This window comes from Esox lucius, chromosome 19 (assembly GCF_011004845.1).
Source record: "Esox lucius isolate fEsoLuc1 chromosome 19, fEsoLuc1.pri, whole genome shotgun sequence".
Taxonomy (NCBI): Eukaryota; Metazoa; Chordata; class Actinopteri; order Esociformes; family Esocidae; genus Esox; species Esox lucius.
Window position 1 is genome coordinate 14,232,685 of NC_047587.1, and position 6,000 is coordinate 14,238,684.

Below are 6,000 nucleotides of genomic sequence, written 5' to 3' on the forward strand. Positions count from 1 at the left end.
ATCTGAATATTTTGTAGTTTGTGGTATATTCTTATTCACTGTGATGGGGGGAGAAACGGTGTGTCTGCTTCGTATATTGTAGCTGCTGAATTAGTGTGTGTGTGTGTGTGTGTGTGTGTGTGTGTGTGTGTATGTGTATGTGTGTGTGTGTGTGTGTGTGTGTGGGTGTGTGTGTGGGTTTGTGTGAGAGAGAGAGAAGAAATAAAGAGTGTGTGTGTGTTTGTTAAGTACACCTTTATAATGTCCCAACAGACCAGCCTGTCATCATCCTCAATCATCCTAAGTTGTCCTGTAATTACAGTATTTTCTCTTCATTCGTTCATCTCCATTTCTCTTCTGATCTCTTCCATTCTCTCCTTCACTCTGTGTGGTTCATTCATTTTCAGAATGTGTTTATCTTTCATATTTGGGAACGTACAGGGTATGTAAAGAATGGAAAAGGGTTGGTTGAGTGATTTGATGGATGCTTTTTTGATGGTTTGTTTGGTTTATATTTGATGGATTGATTGGTTAATTCATTAGTTGATGAATTGGTTCATTTATTACTTGATTTATTTTATTAATTACTGGGTTGATGGGTTTATTTATTTGTTGATTGGTTGACTTGTTGATTGAATTGATGGGTTAATTTATTAGTTGACTGGTCAATTTCTTTATTGATAGACTTGTTGAAGGAAAATCAGTGGCTTCTTTTAACAGAAGCTTGTATGGAGCCTAGTGAAATCCTTATTCCTGATTGGTTGGTGGTCATTAAGGGCTGACGAAGGTCATAATAATCCTATTCTCCATCACTAGCTGAAAGGAGAAAGAGGAGGAAGAGGAGAAGGAGGAGAAGCCAGGAGGTATTGTCTTAATAATGTCAGAAGGCCTGTCCCAGATTCACCTGTATATATGTACCAATGTAAATAGAAATACCATACATATACCAAACATTAAGATATATATGGAATAGAAGGGTAACTACAATGAAATAAACAAAGTTATTATGAAAAGTAAATAATATATGAATATGATTAATAAAGGTTTTCACTCTAGAACAAAGGTGTCTGTCTCCAGTTTTGTGTTTGGAAATTATTGATCAGTTGCTGAGTTTGACTTTTTTAATAGTCTTATGCACAGGACACCCAAGGAAAAACCAAGAAACTGAATTCGTACTTCTATGTTGCTAATCAGCAATAAATCGCACCAGCAGACTGTTCATTCAGCAAAACCTTTCCTCTATCTTTTACATGTTTAAAAAACGCTGACAGGTGTGATCCTATTAAATCCCATGCAGTGAAGTAACAGTTACTGCAGTCCTGTTCATGTTGCAGACACCTTTGCCCCCTCTATTGGATGGTTGAATGAATTGCAGAACTAGCTTACCTACAATAGACAAGCCAGTCCAGTGAATAGTAATTTGTTCCCCTTTTGACATAGTATTCAACAGATTACTGCCAGGCCACTGTAAAATTATGTCACATTTCAGCAGCCAGCGCATTAGGCAGTCCAGTACCATGCAATAATTCTGGAGATTAGAAGGACGACTTCATGAAGGCTAGTTCGCAATGGCCTTGTTGCCTGGCTCTACAAAATGACTTAGAAAATACATAATATTATTTGTATTTTCCATTTATGCCCATTAAGGGCCGTTTTCGCCGACACAGATTTTGTCCTGGACAAATACAAAGCTGTGGGAAGCTGGTTAAAATGCAGCGCAAACAACAGTCATTGGAATTATTGCGCCACCAAGAGGACAGAAATTCCCATTTGTGGCACAAGTACTGCCAAACGTTTTCAGACAACATTATACAATATATCTACATTCTACTGGTTTTATAGTATTTTAACCACCCATGTGATCAGTTATTGTTCTACGCTTTGCTTTCGTTTCTGATTGGAGGGCGTATGACCACGTGACACTGTTGTCCACACATATTCTGTCTTGATTCAGTCGAAATCCAAATATTTCTGATGTGGACAGATTAATAAACATACCCTATCATAGCAATTTGACATAACCTTTTATACCTGACAGAAATCAACCCCCCTGAATGAGGGCCGAGTATTGCCAGCAGCGTACAGCCCAATTGCACAAGTGCGCAACAGAGAGTCAACAACAAGCCAGTGACTCTTCCCCCGAAAGGCATTGGAGGGAGGGCATACCAGTGGTGACGAGAGCCCACCTGGCAAGACAGCAAGGGTGGACAGTTTCAAGCCTACTGGTCACCTTCATGCCCCCGGGCCAGGCTACACCTAATTATAAACCGTGCTGTGGAGATGAGTTTTTAGTAGAGTTTTTAGTAGACAGTCCATCTATTGATATATAGGTTAACAATAAAACCTTAAAATCAGCCCTAACTCAAACAGGCAGCCAGTGTAAAGAGGCTAGTACAGGAGTAATGTGTTCAAATGTTTTTGTTCTAGTTAGGATTCTAGCAGCCGTGTGCAGCATGATTTGTCAGGGTAACCGGAAAGTAGAGCATTGCAGTAATCTAGTCTAGAAGTAACAAAAGCATGGATTAGCTTTTCTGCATCAGTTTTTGATAAAAAGTTTCAGATTTTTGCAATGTTTTGAATATGAAAATAAGCAACTCTTGAGACATATTTTATATGTTAATCAAAGGAGAGGTCAGGGTTGAGGGTAACGCTGAGGTTTCTTACAGATTTTGGGATACGACCATGGGTATCACAGTGAGATCTGCTAACAACGCTCTTTGTTTCTTGGGTCCTAAAACAAACATTTTCTTGAGTTTAAAAGCAAAAAGTTATCCGTGATCCACTTCCTAATATCTGAAACACATGCTTCCAAGTAGCTTATTTTGGGGCTTCTCCAAGCTTCATTGAAATATTTAACTGTGTGTCATCAGCATAACAGTGAAAATTTACTTCACCCAGAGTCAGCATATGTAATGAGAACAATAATGGGCCCAGAACCAAGCCATGAGGAACACCAACAAACTGCCATCCACACTAACAAACTGATATCTTTAAGATATATAAGATTTAAACCAGGCTAGAATGTGTCCACGTAGCCCAATATGGGTTTCCAGTCTCTCTAAGAGAAGTGAGTGACCAATAGTGTCAAAAGCAGCACTAAGATCAAGAAGCAACAGGACGGATGCGTAACCTTTGTCTGAGGCCATTAGAAGGTCATTTGTTACCTTCACGAGTGCAGTCTCAGTACTATGATGGGGTCTGAAACCAGACTGGAGCATTTCAAAAATGTTATTTGTCTTCAGGAAGGCATTCAGTTGTTAGGAAACGCATTTTTCTAAGATTTTTTGAGAGGAACGGGAGGTTCAATATTGACCTATTATTGTTTAATATGTCAGGATCCAGATTAGATTAATAATTACTTTCCGCTTAATTTCCACAATTTTTTGTGCGTTTGGTACACATCCGGAGGAAAGGGAGCAATTTATTACGTTCAATATTGGCAGACCTTGCACAGGAAATAGCTCCTTAAGAAATTTTGTTGGAATTTACAAATTTTGTGAATGTGTTGAGCGATACGGTATCAAAAAATTAAAGTGTCCTCATTGATACCTGGTCAGGGAGGTTCAGGACATTCTCAGGACAACTGAGATTTTGGGGACTATAACTATTTAAGGAGGAGTCAGTTATTTGTTTTCTAATGGTGATCAAAGTAGTTCATATATTCATTACAGCTAAAGTGAAGACCCACTTCATTTGTTGAGCCTTGCTTTTTTGTGAACTTTGCAACTAAATCGAAGAGACATTTTGGATTTTTTCATATTTTGGTTCAAATAACCTTTTTATTTTTATAACATTAAATAACAACATGTCATGTTTTAAGGAATATCCTTTATTTTTTTCTATACCTTTGCATATAGTGAATTATACTTTTGAAAAATAAAAAGTTCAAACAAAAAACAAATGTCCCCAAATTCCAGGGCTGCAACAAAAACAAACAAACATCAACAAGTATAGTATAATCACTAGCCTCTCTGTAATGTAGGGGACAACAGCAAACCATCATTGGACAGTGCTGCACACATTGTGATGTTAGCTCCTCTCTAACCAATCACATCTTCCCCTGCGGTGTGTTTTTGCTATGTTGAATCCAGCTTCATCCACAAAGATTAATTTATGTGCAGTTTGACTGACTTCCATCTCCATTACTCTCTAAAAAAACAGTAAATCCACAGTTTTACAGTACATTACATTATGCGTGCAGTAAGTGTATATTTGTTTGGTCATTGAACAGACTTCTTAACTGGATATATTGATACTGGAGTTCTTTCACACATTCACCGTTTCTCTCAAAGGGCACAGTGTACAACACTTGGGTACGTTTTCAGCTGAAACTGCAATCAACTGTGTTTGGATTGATTAAATATTCTTACATTATTAACATTTAACAAATATTACACATTTTCTTTATATTTCAATCTGGTTACTGCAGAAATGCACAACAGTTATGGAGTTAGATGTGTCTCAAAATTCGTAAATATATCTAGAAAATATGTGCGTGTATTCATCACAACTCACAAATAAAAACATTATCTGTAAATATGTAAACGTGTTTCACAAATATAAATGAAATTTGTAACTATGGAAAAATATATTTCACAAATTAAACACAAATCTGTAAAACATTTACAACTGTTGCTTAACATTAACAAGTGTTAAGTTTATTTACGGATCAGAATTTTATATTCACATTTTTCTTCGGCCGTCAAGTTCTCGTGTGCGTAGTGTCTTGAAGTGGCTGGAAGTCCAGTGTGACGTTTTCACAGTCAGTGAGGATTTGGGTTGCCATGACATCTGCTGGTGTTGGTCCACTGTGTTTTATCAAGTCCAGAGTCAAAATCAGCCATTGACCAGGAGGTTTTAGAGCACTTCATGCTGCTGACAAGCTTTATGGAGCTAATTTCGTTTTCCAGCTGGACTTGACACTAGCCCACAGTGCTGAAACGACTAGTAACTGGTTTGCTATGGTATTATTGTGCTTGATTGGCCAGCCAACTCACCTGACTTGAACAGCCAGGGAATAACAGAGAACTGTCTAGAGGAAAATTAGATACACCCAACAACACAGACGAGCTGAAAGCAACTTGGGCTTCCATAACACCTCAGCAGTGCCACAGGCTTATTGCCTCTATGCCACACCGCATTGATGCAGTAATTTGTGCAAAAGGAGTCCGACCAAGTATTGAGTGCATGAATTAACATACTTGCAGGTGTTTTGAGTTAATTAGCTTATTAGAGCTCTTCTCAAGTCGACATTTCTGTATTATAATTTATTTATTCTAATATTTTTTCATTCTAATATTTTGAGATACTGGATTTTTGATTTCCATGAGATGTAAGCCTTAATCATTTTTGAAACAAAAATTACTTGAAATATTTCACTTTATTTGTAATGAATCTAGAATACTGTATATGAAGGTGTCACTTTTGATTTGAATTATTCACAATATTCTAATTGTATATACAAATCAATTAAACGGTACGTGATTTCAAATTAACCCCATTCATAAATTCGATACCCTAATTATACTGCTTAAGATTATTGAAATACTTCTGCGCCACTGTAAACTGGCACAATAGCGGCAGTGCAGACCTGTAGAATTTGTAAGCCGAGTTGTAGGCTACAGTACAGAAACAGTTTATTTCGAAAGGCTCCTGCGTGACACAACCCTTTTAAACTATGATGTTGAAACAATCTACCACACCCGCATCTGTAAATAATAACAGCGGGAAAGAATGTTGCTGTTAAATGGCAGTTTCTTCCGATTTTACTAGAGCACACCCTGCCGGACAAAAATGTGTACTGCACCTGGTGCATGAACGAAAGAGGAATGAAACCTCAGTACATTTAAGTGTCGGAAAAGCGTTGGAATATACGTTACTTAATATAGTATAAACAACATATTATGCTGTAAGAAACATCATTAACCAACCCATGTAAATTGAACTTAGCCTTGCTATAATGAATTTCATAATGAAGGTCGACGTCTAACACGTTTTTACGTTCTTTTTTAACAGTGAGAG